Here is a 16,287-nt window from a genome sequence, read left to right as displayed (position 1 = left end):
TTAAGGTTTCAATGACAGTAAAAACAACTGTTTTCTCTATGGCACGACTATAACAAAGTAACTAACTTTTCCATTAAACGAAACAATTCAGAAGAAACATCCAGTCGAAATTTTCTTTTAAAAAAAATAATAAAAGTTTAAAGTTAGAAAACATGAAATAACACACGACCTTTTTTCTCGTGTCGCAATTTTAAAATAGAAATAAATCGAAGCTTTGCATATAAATTAGAATTATCTATTGGATATTTCTCTTGGAAATAACTAATCCTCCTTTTATTATTTTTTATCAAAAGAAATTATAGAAGAATTAATTTTTTTCTTAACATAAATAAAAGCATTTTATCCGACATTTTTTCCTTAACGTTCTTTTCATTTTCCAAAGGAAAAAAGCCAAAAATTTATCTTACTATTTTCTGTCAAAAATATATAAGATACGGCATCATCCTTCAAGCAAGTTAGACCTCATAAAAGCACAAAAAAGCCGCTTAAAACGCAAATAGATAGGGTCAAGAGAAATAACTTTTTGAAAGGCACTCGGACTGGGAGCCAAAGCGTTCTAGCGAAGAAAAGGAATGGCGTGAAACTGCCCTAAAAAAACATCAATAAAAAATAAAAGAAATATATTACAACAATCGGATTATTGGCGAAATGGCATCTTGACTCATCGCATCATTGACCAAAATCCAGTCAATAGAAAGTGAATAATGAGTAGGCTTAACTTTCCATTTTCCGCAAAGAAAAAATAGAACCACTTTCTAATTCACGGAGTCATTCTTATTCCTCGGAACGTTGCTTGTGAGTCCAGAAATTGATGCTCGCTATCCAGATTTCTAAAGCCCCCCCTACTGAAAGTGTGCGTCATACTTTAAATGGAAGCTCGCTCTTGCTATGAATCATGTTTTATTACAGAGCAGCGGAGTCTTGGCCAGAAAAATCTCTCCAACAACTATAAGCTCGTCACAAACGGCTGTTTATTAGAACATATCGGTTCCATTAGAAACGCGTCTCGAGCCGGATCTTTCTTACACCTGCAGAATATCTTTACTTTTTGCATCTTCCTTCCTGTTTTTATCTCCGTCTCGACACCGCCAATAGGAAAAAAGCCGTAAAGTCTCCAAAGGCCGCGCCAGATACGTATAAAGGTGAAACGCCCTACAAAATTTCCCCTCGTTTATCTCGGGGTGTACATTAATCACGTACAATTCGATAGGAGAGATGACAGGCGATATATTTCTTCGGCTTTTTTATGAATTGATTGACTTAAAGGACCTTTTTCATACATAAAATAACGGCACTCTTAAATAATTATCGCTCTAACTAGTTCTACTATGAGTTAACGTCACAACCGTAACAAAACTAATTTGCCGGAATAGATTTAAATTACTAGAATTAATTTAAAATTCCGACACATCTCCTTCGCGCAAACATTGCACTAGACCGGCGCTACAGTTTATCAAAAATCGAGGGATTCTATATTTTACATGACAAAAGCCACAACCCCATATAGTTAATTACACGGTAGATTGCACAGAGTATAAAGCAATTCTCAATGGGTTGTTTCTTACTCCAATTTATCTTCATTAGAAGAACATTGGTTCATTTTTCTCATTAAACTGCAGGTGTAGCATTTCCAAGTGACGCTTCCTTGCTTTATCGATTAGTTAAATGATCCACACAAATTGTACAACAAGCAGTTATAGTAGACGTTAACTTTTGTTTTGATACTTTACAAAATAGGTTTAGTATTGATCTTTAATCTCGCTTACATTATGGTTAAAGACTACAAATTAAGTTGTTTTTTAATCTTTAATGCTCCAACTTATAATCTCTATAATATGATTTAAGATAACCGCGCGAAAATTTACTAACACACATAACACTCCCATCGATTTTTTCGCCTTTTTTTTCATATCGAAACTATTAAAGCATCGTCTGTTTATCTCCAACCAAAATTCTATTATTCCTTACATAAATAACCGACTGGCACCGATATCCTATCTGATTCGACTATTATTTTGAATATTAATCACTCCATTATCTAAAAACACGATATATTATTCATAATATTGAGCCAACTTTTATCCCCTTATGTAAATTACTCGAATTAGCTTCGGATCTAATCAGAATTCTGATTAATGCCTATGAATCACCATGAATAAACTATAAAATTTGTTGTCGAGCAATTTTTATAGCTGCTGCGTTATGATTTTCGTAAGAGTGTTGGCATTTACTCCGACGACTCCGGTTAATGGTCGTAATTGCTTTCAACAATATGCAGAAACATAGACATTAAACTTTGTCATTAATAAATATACCTTACTTAAATCTTTCTCCCTTAATGTTTGACCCTATTAACCTCTCTCCGTATTGTTTATACAAATATTTTCACTCGAGGGGGTGTATACCTGCCGTACATATCTATCGATATTCTTCTATCGATTTTTAATATGTCTTTCTTTTCGAATTCTTCAAGTTCTCGAAGGATTTTCTTATTAAAAATTGAGGTATTTTTGGAGTAAACATCATAATGATCATAGAAAAAGGAGACTCGACACGGTAAACAAACGTATTGAATTTCATTTTTAATTTGGATTCAGTTTAACGAGAAATTTATTTAAGTGAAAAATAAAATGATTATTTTCGAATAAGCTTAAGTCAATAAATAAATTAAATACATGTCTTTTGTTTATGATTATTTCTCATCTATAATTCTATTTAACTGAATTAATAAACATGTTAAGGATCCATTTGTGTATTTATCCCTTGCTTTATCATTTTTATATTAAATATTTACATTTTTATTTTAAAAATCGAGATGAATTTATTTCTTTAAATAATTTTTAAAATAATAATAATAATTGTGTAGCATTTATTAATTTAGAATTTTATTAAATTATAAAAATAAAAAAGAAATAGAAAATCCTTTTCATGTTCTATTTAAAAAATAAATATTAATGGAATTTATTGATTTTTAGTAAATGTACAGTACAATACATTAACATGACGTCTTCGTCTCTACGCTTTAAAGTGTTTCTATACATAAAAAGTCGAATTTATTCTGTTTATTAACAAATTTTCTAAATTTACTTATATTTAGCTACTGGTAATTACTTAAAAAATTAAAAATATTAATTTTTTTAAATGGGATAAAACTGTGTAAAGAATGTAAATGTATTTATCCAAATCTCGTGGATAAAATTAGGGCGTAGGTATCGACAAATTTATGTGCTCATCCTTCATCAAATATTGACATCCGTTTGTCTGCAGCCTGATTAATTACTCCACGAAAACAATTAGATGCAGTGGAGAATGAGATACTCCATGATTGATATGATTGGACTGTAATTCTCGAAGAACTCGTTATTGACGCCTCAATCTTTGCAGTCGGATATTCTTTATAATTTTAATTTTTAAAGGAAAGGTGGGTGGAGAACTCATAAACCTACCGGCAGATATATGAGTTTTCTCCGAATCAACGTTTAATCAGTGAAGAAGCAGGGAGCAACTTAGTCATCACGAGGTGTGATTCTTGATTACGACAACGCCCTTCCCATTTTTTTTCTCTTCCTAATACTAATGTATGAATAACTTCTTATACAAATTTCTAGTAATAAAGTTCAATTTTCTTTAAATATATTTAGATTTGCTTATTACAAGTGCTATCGTAATTTACGTACACTTTTTATATTTCGTTAATCAGTTATTATTATCAATTATTTGATTAAATTTAAATTAATTTTAAAAAATTGAAAAATTCGAGCGTATTTTTCTTCTTATTTATTTTTTAGATATATTTTTTAATATATTACATTTAATTTGATATATATATTTTTTTAATTTAAAATGTATTTCATAAGATTAAACTTATATGTAATTGAATAGCTAATGTATTTATTTATTTTTAATTTAATTTCTTAAAATATTTTTATTTTAAAACTCTTTAAAATGTTTTTTAGTTCAAAAAGAAGAAAAAAATGCACAAAAAATTATTATTTTTATTTTTTAAGTTTTTAAAGTAATGAAATTCTAATTAATGCAAACATAAACTTGTAAATTTTTATTTTTTAAAATAATTATATCAAATTTATGCATAAAGATATTTTAAAAATTAAAAAATATATATATATATAAATTTTGTATACAAAAAAAAATTACTTACTTTTGTTTAAATATAAATAAATTAACTTTTAATTCGTTAAACATTCTAAATTGATTAAATCATTATCGAGATATAAAAAGCGACATATTTTTTGTAGTTAATCCGCAAATTTATGTAAATATCGAGGGGGAAAATATAATTATCATATTTTATAACCGACTATTAATTAAAAAATAAACAATTTTTAAAATTCATATTTAAAAAACGTTTTTTAATATACGTATTTTTAAATATTCTTTATTTTTTACGCAATTTTTTATGGCTTTGCGTGTAAATTCAATTAAAGAACTCTAAATATAATTTAAATAAAAGGGATTAAGTTGAAGAAAGTTAAAAGCCCGGGCATTAGATAGAAAGTTCTTTAACAAATTCAATACAAAGAGAAGAAAAATCTAGAAATCAACTTAATTCCCCAAAGTGGAGGAAGGCTTATATTTTTATACAAGAGCAGATCTTAAAGGCCTATCCTATATCATTTTAGCTTCTTTGGAAATCTGGATCGATATCTTCTAAAACGCGATTTGTGTGGAATTTCGAAAAGCGAAGTCTCAACTTAAGATAAGTCATCCATCTTGTTCTAACTTTTTACCTTTATTTTTTTTTTCCTATCATTTTGTATCCACGACGAAAGATTTAGAACTAATTTTTTAAAATTATTTCCTCACAATTAACGGAGTAATTGGAACCGACTTATTTTTTCCTCTCTTAACTGCTACTCTATAAATTTAATTTGTATTTTTAAAAAAAATATTAGAAAAAAAAAGAAAATTTCCTTCTTAACTTTTCATTCCTAAACTGTTTAAATGCTTCGTCTTTGTGTAAACTTTAGGGAAAAAAACGTGAAATTATTAAATGTGATGCGTTAATTTTTTAATTTGCTTTTAATTGTATTTTTCAATATAAATTAATTAATATTGAAATATTTTTTGTGTATAATTTATGTAGGAATGAGTTTAAAAAAGTGTTTAAAAATACAATTTTTTTCAAACTTTTATACAAAATATTATCATTTTTTGCCAATGTAAAGTTTAATTTTTTTTTTGGAAAAAATATTTTGTTTCAACAGAGTACTTTTATATATAAGAGCAATGACTTACTAACTATTAAGAGCCACTTTCTCTTACAGCTGTTACATCTCGGCTGATATACAGTATCACCAAATACAGAATTTTACAATTTTTCTTATGGTTGTGTTTATCCGCCAAAGGCTGACTGAAAACTGTTTCTTTTAAAAAAAGCACCTTGGATTTTTTTCCCCAAAAATAAATGGAAAACGTGTAATAGTTTGAAGTTTTTCTTGTATAAATTTGTCGTTTATTCTTGTCAGGTTTTTCGTATTGTCTTGATTCTTTCAATCTGTGTTCTAAGGGAATACTAAGTCAATATGGCTCGCAGCAGTTCTTTTGCACCACCTGAGAAATCTATTGCCGAACATTTCATTTTCGTTTATTTGTTTTATAAAAGTTTCGTTTCCTCAATTTAGTTTACCTCTCTCCATCTTTAATACTTGGGAAATTAATTTGAAGCGAAAGTATCTGTCGTCTGTGCTTTTTATATTATCGTAGATTTCGACGAGTGGACGGCAAAGATAATTTATTTCCATACAGTAAACACCGAGTACAATGCAATTCGATGAAGTGAAAATTGACGAAGTTAGTTGCTCATCTTTAGAAAAGAAAAACGAATTGTCACGAACGAAATGTTAAGCCAAAATATAAAAAATTTAACACCGACAGGAGATGGGACTAATTATCTCTAATTAGATTTTAATTACACTAAAAATTACATTCAATCCATCATTCGATACATTAAGCAGAATGAATATAAGGAAGAAGCTTGCACTTGGCAGATTTTCTCAAGAGCTTGTACTACTTTTAATTGTCCTTTTTAGTTTTGATGACCGATTTTATTATTTTAAAGCTATTAGAATCTTAATAACTACGTAATTTAATTTAACTTATGTATTTAATTACTTGTGATAAATATTTTACAAATGATTTTATTAAGATTATTTTTTTCTTCTATTGTTTACAATTTCTTCTCGAGTCGAGTCCGCAGAAAATTTGAAATTTTTACAAAAATTAATTCGCCGAAAATTAAAAATTCTTGTTAATTAAACTGAGTGTTATGAAGAACTAAACCGTAGAGAAAAGTAATTAAAATAAAAGAAAAAAGATAAAGCAAAGTTGGAAAAAATCCTACTCTGTCTGTTCTTGTATCTCCTTTCGTAAATTAGATTTAACTTGCATCGGTCTGATAAAATTTGTGATAGAAGATAACGTCTGATCGATTAAATAACTAACTCGTTCTACATTTAGACGATCGCTTTATAAATGATTTTGGTGCTCGACGAGTTTCACGTGATAAGGATGAATTAATGAAAATGTCTCAAATGTCCTCTCTACTCGATAAAACTGTATTCTAATTTTTCTTGAAAATTTACATATTCATAATTTTTTCTTATTTCGACATTAAAATATTTACGTTATTTTCGTCTAAAACGATAAGGTAAAGCAAGTTTCTCAATTGAAAATGCGTAACTTAAATTTACTATTTTCCATACTAGATAAACAACGATATTTACATAATAATATACATAAAATATTGTGTAGTTTAATATTTCTAATATTATACAGAATATAGAAGAAGTATGTAAATCGATAGTAAAAGTTATTTGTCAAAGGAACGACGAGGGAATACTATTTCAAGGGAATTGTCGTTAACTAACCAACAATTTGTCTTTTATGGACGACTTCACAACGTCCACAAACGGAACACCTTCGAGAATAGCGTTGTTTTACTCGAGAGAGATAGGAGATGTCTTTCTTTTCCAGTTAAAGAAACGAAAGAAAAGAAAATCCCTGCCAAATTAAGGATGTGCCTAGGGGAAAAGGAACTTTTCTCATTCCCATAGCGTCAAGGTGTTTGAAAGTGAGCAGAAGCCTTAGGCCAACGAGGAAAGAACCGCATCTTGCTATGACCCTCCGGGAAAGTGGGCTTGATGCGATCCTTGAAATATAACTGTGCGATAGTTGGAATCGGAAGAACAAAAGACGGCAAAGAACAAAGACCTATTGATCGCATCAAAGAATTTCTTCTTTGAAAAATAAGATGAAGGAAGAAACTACAATTTCTTATTCCTTTCTCCTATTGTCTATTACAGACTCTCTTCTACTCTCGCGACCACAATATTGCTTCGGGTAAAGTGAGACAAAATGACTGTCTTCTAGTGAAATTGTCAGCTTAGATTACGGCCAGATGAAATGCTGATGAAGTCATCATCCCTTTAAGGATTAAACAATTTGCTACTTAATGTAAAAATGGCAAAGACCGCTTTTGTCTTTGGTTGACATTTTATAATAATTCAAAATTTCTAATCACTTTTAACCCCGCAAGATACATTATTTACTGTATAATGAAGTCGGACGATAACATCGAATGAGAGTGCCATTTTAATTTCATAATTAATATCAAGTGTAATACATTACTAATTATTATTAATATTAATTCGAATCCATTCTTTCAAGATAATATATTAAAGCATCAATAAAATTTACTAAATTTGATAAGAAACATTTAATATATTTAAATATTTTCGTGAACTTTCGTGTCATTTTTGATATATTTCTCAATATCTTAATTTCTGATTGTATCGTTAAATAATACATTAGATTGGAGCAAACTACAATCAATTTGAAAATATCACTAAAAAAATACAAAAATGGTGAATAATTTTACCGAATTCATAACGTTTTCAAAGCGATTGCTTCATAGATTCACTCGATTTTGATGAACAATAAAAAAAATGAAAAAAAAAGGTAACAAGGGACGGAGTTTAATAACTTTTCGTCTAAGAAGATAAAAGATAGTCGTTTATGAAGTAAATTACAGAGGTTGTGCAAATCCCACGTGGCATGTAGGCGTGGCTCTTTTGTTTCAAAGTACACAGACGATGTGTTGGCCCAAAAGAGATGCAATATTGCTTTAACTTTTATATGTTTATACCCATTATATTTGAACTTAAATGGCTCAGATTTTCACGAAAATATAAGCATAATTTAAATCTTACCAATTATGTAGAATCATCTCGAAACTAGGATACTTGTCCAGAATAATAATTCGTTTCCGAGGTAGACGTTTACAGGCATTTAATAATATAATAAACAAGGGTATTTTTGAATTAAATAATTTAAAATAATATAATTTATTAGTCATATATATTATATACACGTATATAAAACTTTGGTTCGATTTTTGTTGGTTATTCTTATTTTTCTGTACCACTGGATTCATCGCTCATTAAACCGAATAATAATAATAAATCTTCTTCAAACTGTACACGCAAAGTGTTGAAAGGAATCTGTTTATTCACGAGAGGAAAAAGTGCTCTGGTTATTTTTTTCTTTGGATGTCGTTGCGTGAGCTGCCATTGTTACATACAGTAGGCTGTATATGGAGAATCTAAACGGGTGGATATTCGTTTTATGAGATAATCCATCATGTAAGAGTCGAAATAGCTACGTTGCTAAAGTACAGAAAAAGGTATTGAGAAAGACGTACCGGACATCTATCACTCGTAGCCTTTCTAGCTTCTACATGGTTGGGAAGACAGAAAGAACTGCCTCAAAAGGTCTTATTACGGCTCTTTCAACTGGATTCTGACGAAATGGGTTCATGGTGCTTCTACTTTATCGCTTCCAGATAACGTTAGTGAATAGTACAGGAAGCTTTTTTGACCCGAATAAATTCCTTATCAATTTTCTTCCTATATTTTCGCAATCCTTTTCTTAAAACAATAATATCTGTCTTACATTTACGCGCAATTTGCATAATTTGCAAATATTTACTGTATAATATTTTTTGTTCGTTACTTTATTTTAAAACAATACTTTATAACAATATTTTAAAAAAATTATTTAATTCAACTAATATTAATTGTTTTGTTAAAGTGCGCGAGTAGTAAAAAAGAAGGTACTTATAATTTTTAAATTTTCTTAGTTTTCGAAGAGAAAACAATAGAGTAATTTAAAAAAAAAAAAAAAACGAAGAGCAAAAAAGAGAATTCCTTGCATGGATCGTTTCGATTTTCTTGGTTTATACTTTTACTGGAACCACTCGAATCGAAAGGCATCTTCACAGATAAACTCCCTTCTTCGATATTGACAAGCGAACGAGCCCATTGTTCCTTTTTCGTGTTTCAAGAGTTTCTAAAAGTGTATTTTTCTTAAACTGTTATCATTTTAAAATAAAACTTTTTATGTTTGAAAAATGACGTTGAACGATTTTGTAATAATATCTTTGTCCCGATATAAGAAAAAAAGTACACGCTTCTTTCTTCAAACTGTAATCAGATAAAGTTTAAAAAATAATGTAGAATGAAAATAAAAATAGTTATTTTGTAAATTATTTAGTATAGATTTTTAAAAAGAACACAGAAAACAATGCTTACGCACGAATAAGAAAATCAAATTACTGTATTTTGCATACGCAGATGAAGGATCTTCGCGCTTTGACGTGTTTAAAATATTTAAATAAATTATAATAAAAAATGATTTTTTAATTAACTAAAATGTAATTTAAAAAATTAGTCTTGGCCCACTTCGAAGCTAGCTCCATCTATCGAATGTCTGATAAATTAAAAATTATCATTTAAAAAATCGTTTTTTCCCCTTTGTTATTAATAAAGATGTTATCGATGAAGGCAATTATTAATGGCAACCTCGTTAGTAAATCAAGTTTTTAGAAGGTAATAAATAGTTTCTAATTAAATTAATTTATTTAAGGATTGTAAAGATGTAACAAAGCAAAAATGGGAGAGTTTAATTGTTCGATTTGATTGCTTTTTAATGTGTATCTCTTTTCGACCAGAAATCTTTATTTGCAAATTAAGGGACAGACATTTTACAGAATGGCACTGAATTACCTAAGATAATAAACGTCAGAATAATGGATATCTGGATTATAATGTCACGTTGGTAATTGTAATTTTCGGTTCCAATGTTCCACTTCGGTAAACATAGCGAAACAGAGTAGAACATTTCTTGATAAATTATCCCGAAAAATACTTCTTTAATTAAACTCGTTGCTTTTCCTGTCTCTTTCCAATGACACTTTTATATTTAATAAAGACTTTTATCAAACAAAGCCAATTGTTTTCAATTTTTAGTAAAAATTAAATACTGGAAAATATGAAACAAACTTGCTTTAATTTTTTTTTATTGGATCGATGATTTTTTTTAACTTCACATTTTATATGTTTCTTTATGTAAATATGCCGAAGCTATCAGAATATATTAAAAAGCTACTTATCGAACCGCTATTATTCTGGAAAAAGTGCTTAAGAAAGTCATTTCGTAAAGCGTGTTAAAAAAGTTTTGCCATCCTAAAAATTGTAAAAGTTTGCACCAAATTCTAACGAGAAAAATGTTTTTTTATTTTATTTTTTATTATTTTTCAAAATTTAAAATAACCGAACAAATCACTGAATAGACGAAATTTATTTTACGCTTCTGTAAAATAAAATGCTATGGTTGTATTTCTATTTTTTTGTAAGAATTTTGCCAGATATATTACATTTAAAAAATCTTTTAAGTCGATTTACATCGGATAAATGAACTCGAAAAAATAAAATCAAAAAACTGCTGTGGCTAAATACACTAAAGTACAAAAGAAAATGCTATCGAGAAAATTTTCCTGGCATTTTGCCACGGGTGTTTAACATTTTGGACTCAAAACATTCTCTTGTTTGTTGTCTGTCCATTTACCCCTGAACTTTATTTCCGGATTTATGGAAAAAAAGGAAGAAAATTGGATATACTCCAAGAGAATGCAATGTTTTCTTCTAATATATCAAGTGAAACATCATTCTTAACACATCTATAGAGTTTCTAGACAGTTTCAGTCTTTCAGAAATTATTCGTTAACTTAATGTCGCGTGGAACATTCCATTACTCCAATATCAAATTTAGAAACGATCCAAATGACTGGTGTAACAACATATTTTAATTCTATTAACCGAACACAAAACTAATAATTCTAATTTTCCATTTTATTATCTTGTTCTCTTATAAAGGGTTGATAACCCGAAAACTCATTTTAAAATGAATTTTCTGCATTACTTTATAAAATAAAATGGTTCGTAAGATTAAAATTTAGATGTCAAGTAGATGAAGATAATCGATTGGAATATTGTCGTTAAAGTTAAATTGATTTTTACTTTAATATTAAAGCTGAGATTTAACAAGTTTCGCCGAGATGATAGAGAAGTAATCATCTCCATGATGTTTTTGTAAAGGGTAAACCGGCTATAATTTCCAGAAACGATAAATTCTCCATAATTTTATTCCTTTATTCGCATTAAATAGTTGTAATAGTGTGATGCGTCCAAATAGCAAAAGAATTGAAAACTTATTTAGGAAGGCTTCGACAATTATCTCTGGCTAAATGGAATATAATAGCTTTGATGTTGGAGTTGACCTTGCCTCATTACCAAACTAATGGACACACCATTAACTTTCGAGTTTTCCTTTTCTTTAAAGTACACGCTATTATCTAGAGGATAAGCTTTTTTAATTAACGTATGATTTTGGTTAAATTTCTTAACACTTTTTAACTTCTACAATAAGCTGTTATTAAAACATTGGGTTAATTAATAAGGTTATTATTTAGAGAGAGTTAAATTGTTACTTAAGAATACAACTCGGGAGAGGAAGTGTTTATAATTTAATTTTAAAGTTCATTTTAAAAAAAAAAAACTCTTTGTGCCGTGATAAGAAGCAGCTGTTAGCATTTCGCATCCAATCAAAAATAACCGCCTCGATTACCATTAGGATCAATCTAAGCCGCGTATGCGTCATTACACTGTATATTATTGGTGTATAATATCCGCATTAGGAATAACGACCTTTTTCCTTAATATCCATTTTATATAAAATTATCTCCATAATTCTCTTCGACTCGGATGCAAAAATGTAAATTGAAGAGAAGAAATTTAAAAACAATAATGAAGTTCCTATTGGTAATTTGAAGAAATTGAGACTTTAACAATTCGATTCCCTAAGCGTTAATAGATACGATAAACAAACGAAAAGTAAATGTTAAGTCAGTGAAAAATAAAAGTTACTTTAATACGAGCCGATGTACTTTCGATTGATCAAAACAATTCAAAAGTTTGTTTCACATAAAAAAAATTGAGATCTAAATTTCCAGCTGCCATATTGTTCTTCTTAGATTGAAGCCGGAGAGAAATATTAGTGCAATCTCCTCCCCAATCCCAAATCGATGTAGACGCCATATGGTAGGAGCTAAATTGAATTCCTCGGACAGGTTTTTTTTTCCACCTTGACTCTCTTCGGGGATTGGGGGCTAACCATACTGGACACAGCAAGATACTCCAGTAGCTTCGCTGCTGGCCAAGTTCTTTATTGTTCTTGGCGGAAAATATTGCAACTTTGACACAATCTGGAATGAAGACGATTTCTATGATTCCAAGAGAAATAAACTCTTATCAAACTTAGGTTTCGGCTAACATTCTTTCGCTTTTACTTCAATTAAATGTATATCACGTTCGTCCTTATAAAAATAACGTTTTAAAATTCAAAAGCTATGTAAATATTTAACTATATATTTTACCGATCCTTGCTATAGAGATGTACGTATGCTTGATAAAACAAACAAATTAACTTTGTATGTGAAGCGAAAACTGTCACTTTTGGCATTTATCCGTGTACACGTCGCAGCTGTTGTTCTATTCAAACATAGTCGTAGCAATCATTACTTGTTTTACGCTTTTAAGATCAAATACACCAAGTGGCATCGTATATAAATGTAAATATCGTTCTACTTTCGGATAATGGCCTGGTTTGAATCGTATATTTTATCAACTTTACGGTAAAAATTTAAATATTTGAAATAAGAATCTATAAGAATTAGAATCGAGGATGTACAGTACATACAGTACGTGAGACAGCTTTTACATATAATTATTTTCCCATTGACAAAAATATCACTTAATTGTAATCGCTATTAGAAACTAAATTTGTAAGGAGAATTTATTTCCGAATGTAAAAATTATACCATTTTAATCAACGACTGTGGTTTAATTACGCATTTTTGATCGTAATTAAAGTATTTGTATAAAAGAACGTCGGTTTAAAAATCGTTTATCTTGAGGCAGGAATTACCTCTAATTGTTTCGTATTTTGGAAATAAAATGCTTTCTTCAAGTAAGCTGTTGTGTGCTCTATTAAAGGACTCTAAAATAGATGCGAATTGCTAGAAGTTGACTCGCTGTTTCGCTTCAATCGATACAAAGAGCAAAGGAGTAACGATGCGAAATACAAAAGGGGTTTCGGTTCAATCCAATTTGCTTATTCCTTACATTTGTTTCTTTAAGTAAATTTATCTCCGCTTTGAATTCTCTCGAAGCGAAAAACTAACTTAATTCCTATAAATAAACGATGGCTTAAATGGCACCCGAGTTTATTATTGAGAAAAAGAATAATTTACGAAGGATAAAGTCGATAAAATAATTCTACAGTCAATAGTATAAGTTACCAATAGAATCTAGATTTAATACACATTAATACAAATAAAACTCCGAAAGAAAAAAACGGAGTCAGCCCTTTTCCGAGATCAATGTGTTGTAATAATTTTCGAATCCCCACATTCGTTTCTTTAAATAAAAATGTCCGGAATATATCTATATCGATATTTTTTTGAGAGGACCATTTCGGCTTAAGTTATGACAGAAACGTCTGCAAAGAAGATATCCTACTTGACAGCCACCATACTATAACAAATAATTGTGTTTTCTTTAAAGAAAACAGACGTAACTCTTTCTGTCTTCTTATAGTGGCATTTTTCCTAGCTTCTTGCCATACTACAGGAAGTTGTTTCTGTATTTTTTTTTAATCGATACCCACTTTCCAGAATTTTCCAGTTTGTTTACAATTGTCTGTCATTGTATAGTAGGATGTATTTGTTACAAATGTCTCCATGTATCAACGACACAAAGAGACTATCCATCATTGGCTACAACCAATGGGTGCCCGATGTCGAAGTATGACAACCATTCAGCATCACTGATTGACGAGCCGTGCTCTTTTTTTTCTTCTTAGTTTCTGTGTCACTCCCTCCAGCGACACCCTGCCGCTTTCACGTGATTAATGGCGGTCGGGAAAGCTGGTGGTTGCGCCACAATGTTTGTTCATCTGGAATTCAATTTGTGTATATGTGTTAGAAGAACTGTCTTCATCTTGGAGTAATGCTGATTAAATGATAAAAACTGGAAGTTTTCCAGTTTCTCTTTGGAATCTCTTACATGTTAATGAGTTGAGTTTACTTTTCTCTTGCGTAGTTTGCGGCTTGTTTACGTATGATTTTCCATTAATTAAAAATGAATCGCTTTATTTGATGGCGTACAAATTGTTTAGACGAAAGAGAGGATAAATTTAATATAAATCGGTCAAACGAAACCGCGCCGATTGAATTATAGTATTGCTTTCAAAATTAATGTAAGACTTTCGGCCTTTCTTCTCGAGAGAAAACTGTTTTGTTGCAGCCGAAGGAGAGATTTGCAATGGCATTAGCCTTACATAAATCTGTCTCAAAATAGTAGCTGATTGATTGCATCTAACGCAATATATCAGCCTCTGCTATCCAGCTAGATTGATGATTAAAAGAAACTTACGGTATCTTTAAATTTCCTTTTAGAATCCCGAAAGATTATCAATTAATTCTTATTAGCATATATTTAAATTTAATCAATATCTAATCTTTCCTTTCTACTTCTCCTACTCCATTGGTGACACTTTCATCCTGATAAATACCGAAAGCCCTATTTTAATAAACATTACATCCCAATCTTTTTTAAACACAGCATTCGTGTCTATCAGTAATTTTTTTTAATTCAAAAATCTATAAATTATTTATAAAAATATATTAACTTTATTTAATTCTCTATATCTAATTTTTAAGCTTCCTTAAATTTAGATTTTTACTTAATTTTAATAGAATTTACAAATAATTTGTCGTTAATTCGGCTTCTTAGCAGTACAAGAAGTCATGCGGAGAAAACACTTTTACAGCTTAATTACTATTAAAAAAACAACGTTTAATTTCATTCGATCCGAAGGATATTGTTATTAGCAAGTTTATTATTACGAAAATAATACAAAATTTTATTTTAATGTAGCAAATTTAATCAATCGGCATAATTATGAAGGAGTGACACGTATTGAAAATTCAATGGAAGAGAAATTACTTTGGTGAAGCAGTTACACGGTTTCGATGTTGTCAGACACCTTAACTGTGTATTCTGCTTTCATCCCATCATTAATCACATCTTCATTTCGGAATTAACCACTCTGCTAATCCGGGACTTCTATTAATCACGATTAGAAGCAGCGATTAACTCGCAATGTTAATCTTCAAATTGAATTATTTCTCTGGACTATTCGAAAGCAAACGCTGTTATTTATTAAATTAACACCATATGTGGTTGAAATATAATAATTTCCCTTTATTTTACAGACTTTTACTTAATAATAAATAATTTTAATATATACAAACGGCATATTTTCAGTCGATAATGAAAATAATTAATTTTATTAAATATTAATAAACGCCCTTTTCATAATTATAAACGAGGTATTGTACTATTTATTTACTTCTGTATCGTTCCATTCATTAGATTTTCACAATTTGAGCCGAGAAACAACTTGATTAAACATTAGATTTGATTTATAGCTCGTGACTCGCTTATTAAATGAGTGGGATATTGTGGTATACAAGTAACTCTTTGTAAATTATACGACGTGTTTGCAATTAGAATATTCACGAAAGCAATCAGTTTTCTGATAATAAATTTTGTGAAATTTTTCATTTACTCCCTCGGAGCATTTCGTTTATCTTTGTTGGGGAAAATTTACGTTCGCGTTACAGAATTGTATCCCATATCAAGGAGATAAATACGTTAATGCATCATGCAGCGACATAAACTGAAGCACTATTATTGAAGGTGTTAGTAAATTGGCTCATACTTCACCAAAACAATGACGCTAACAAAAATAGTTTTTTCTAAAGAATTTCGTGTTTTATATTGGAAAATAAGCCTCGGATCCTAATGA

This window comes from Centruroides sculpturatus, unplaced genomic scaffold (assembly GCF_000671375.1).
Source record: "Centruroides sculpturatus isolate CEXI.00-Female unplaced genomic scaffold, Cexi_2.0 scaffold841, whole genome shotgun sequence".
Classification (NCBI taxonomy): Eukaryota; Metazoa; Arthropoda; class Arachnida; order Scorpiones; family Buthidae; genus Centruroides; species Centruroides sculpturatus.
This window is presented reverse-complemented; position numbering follows the sequence as displayed.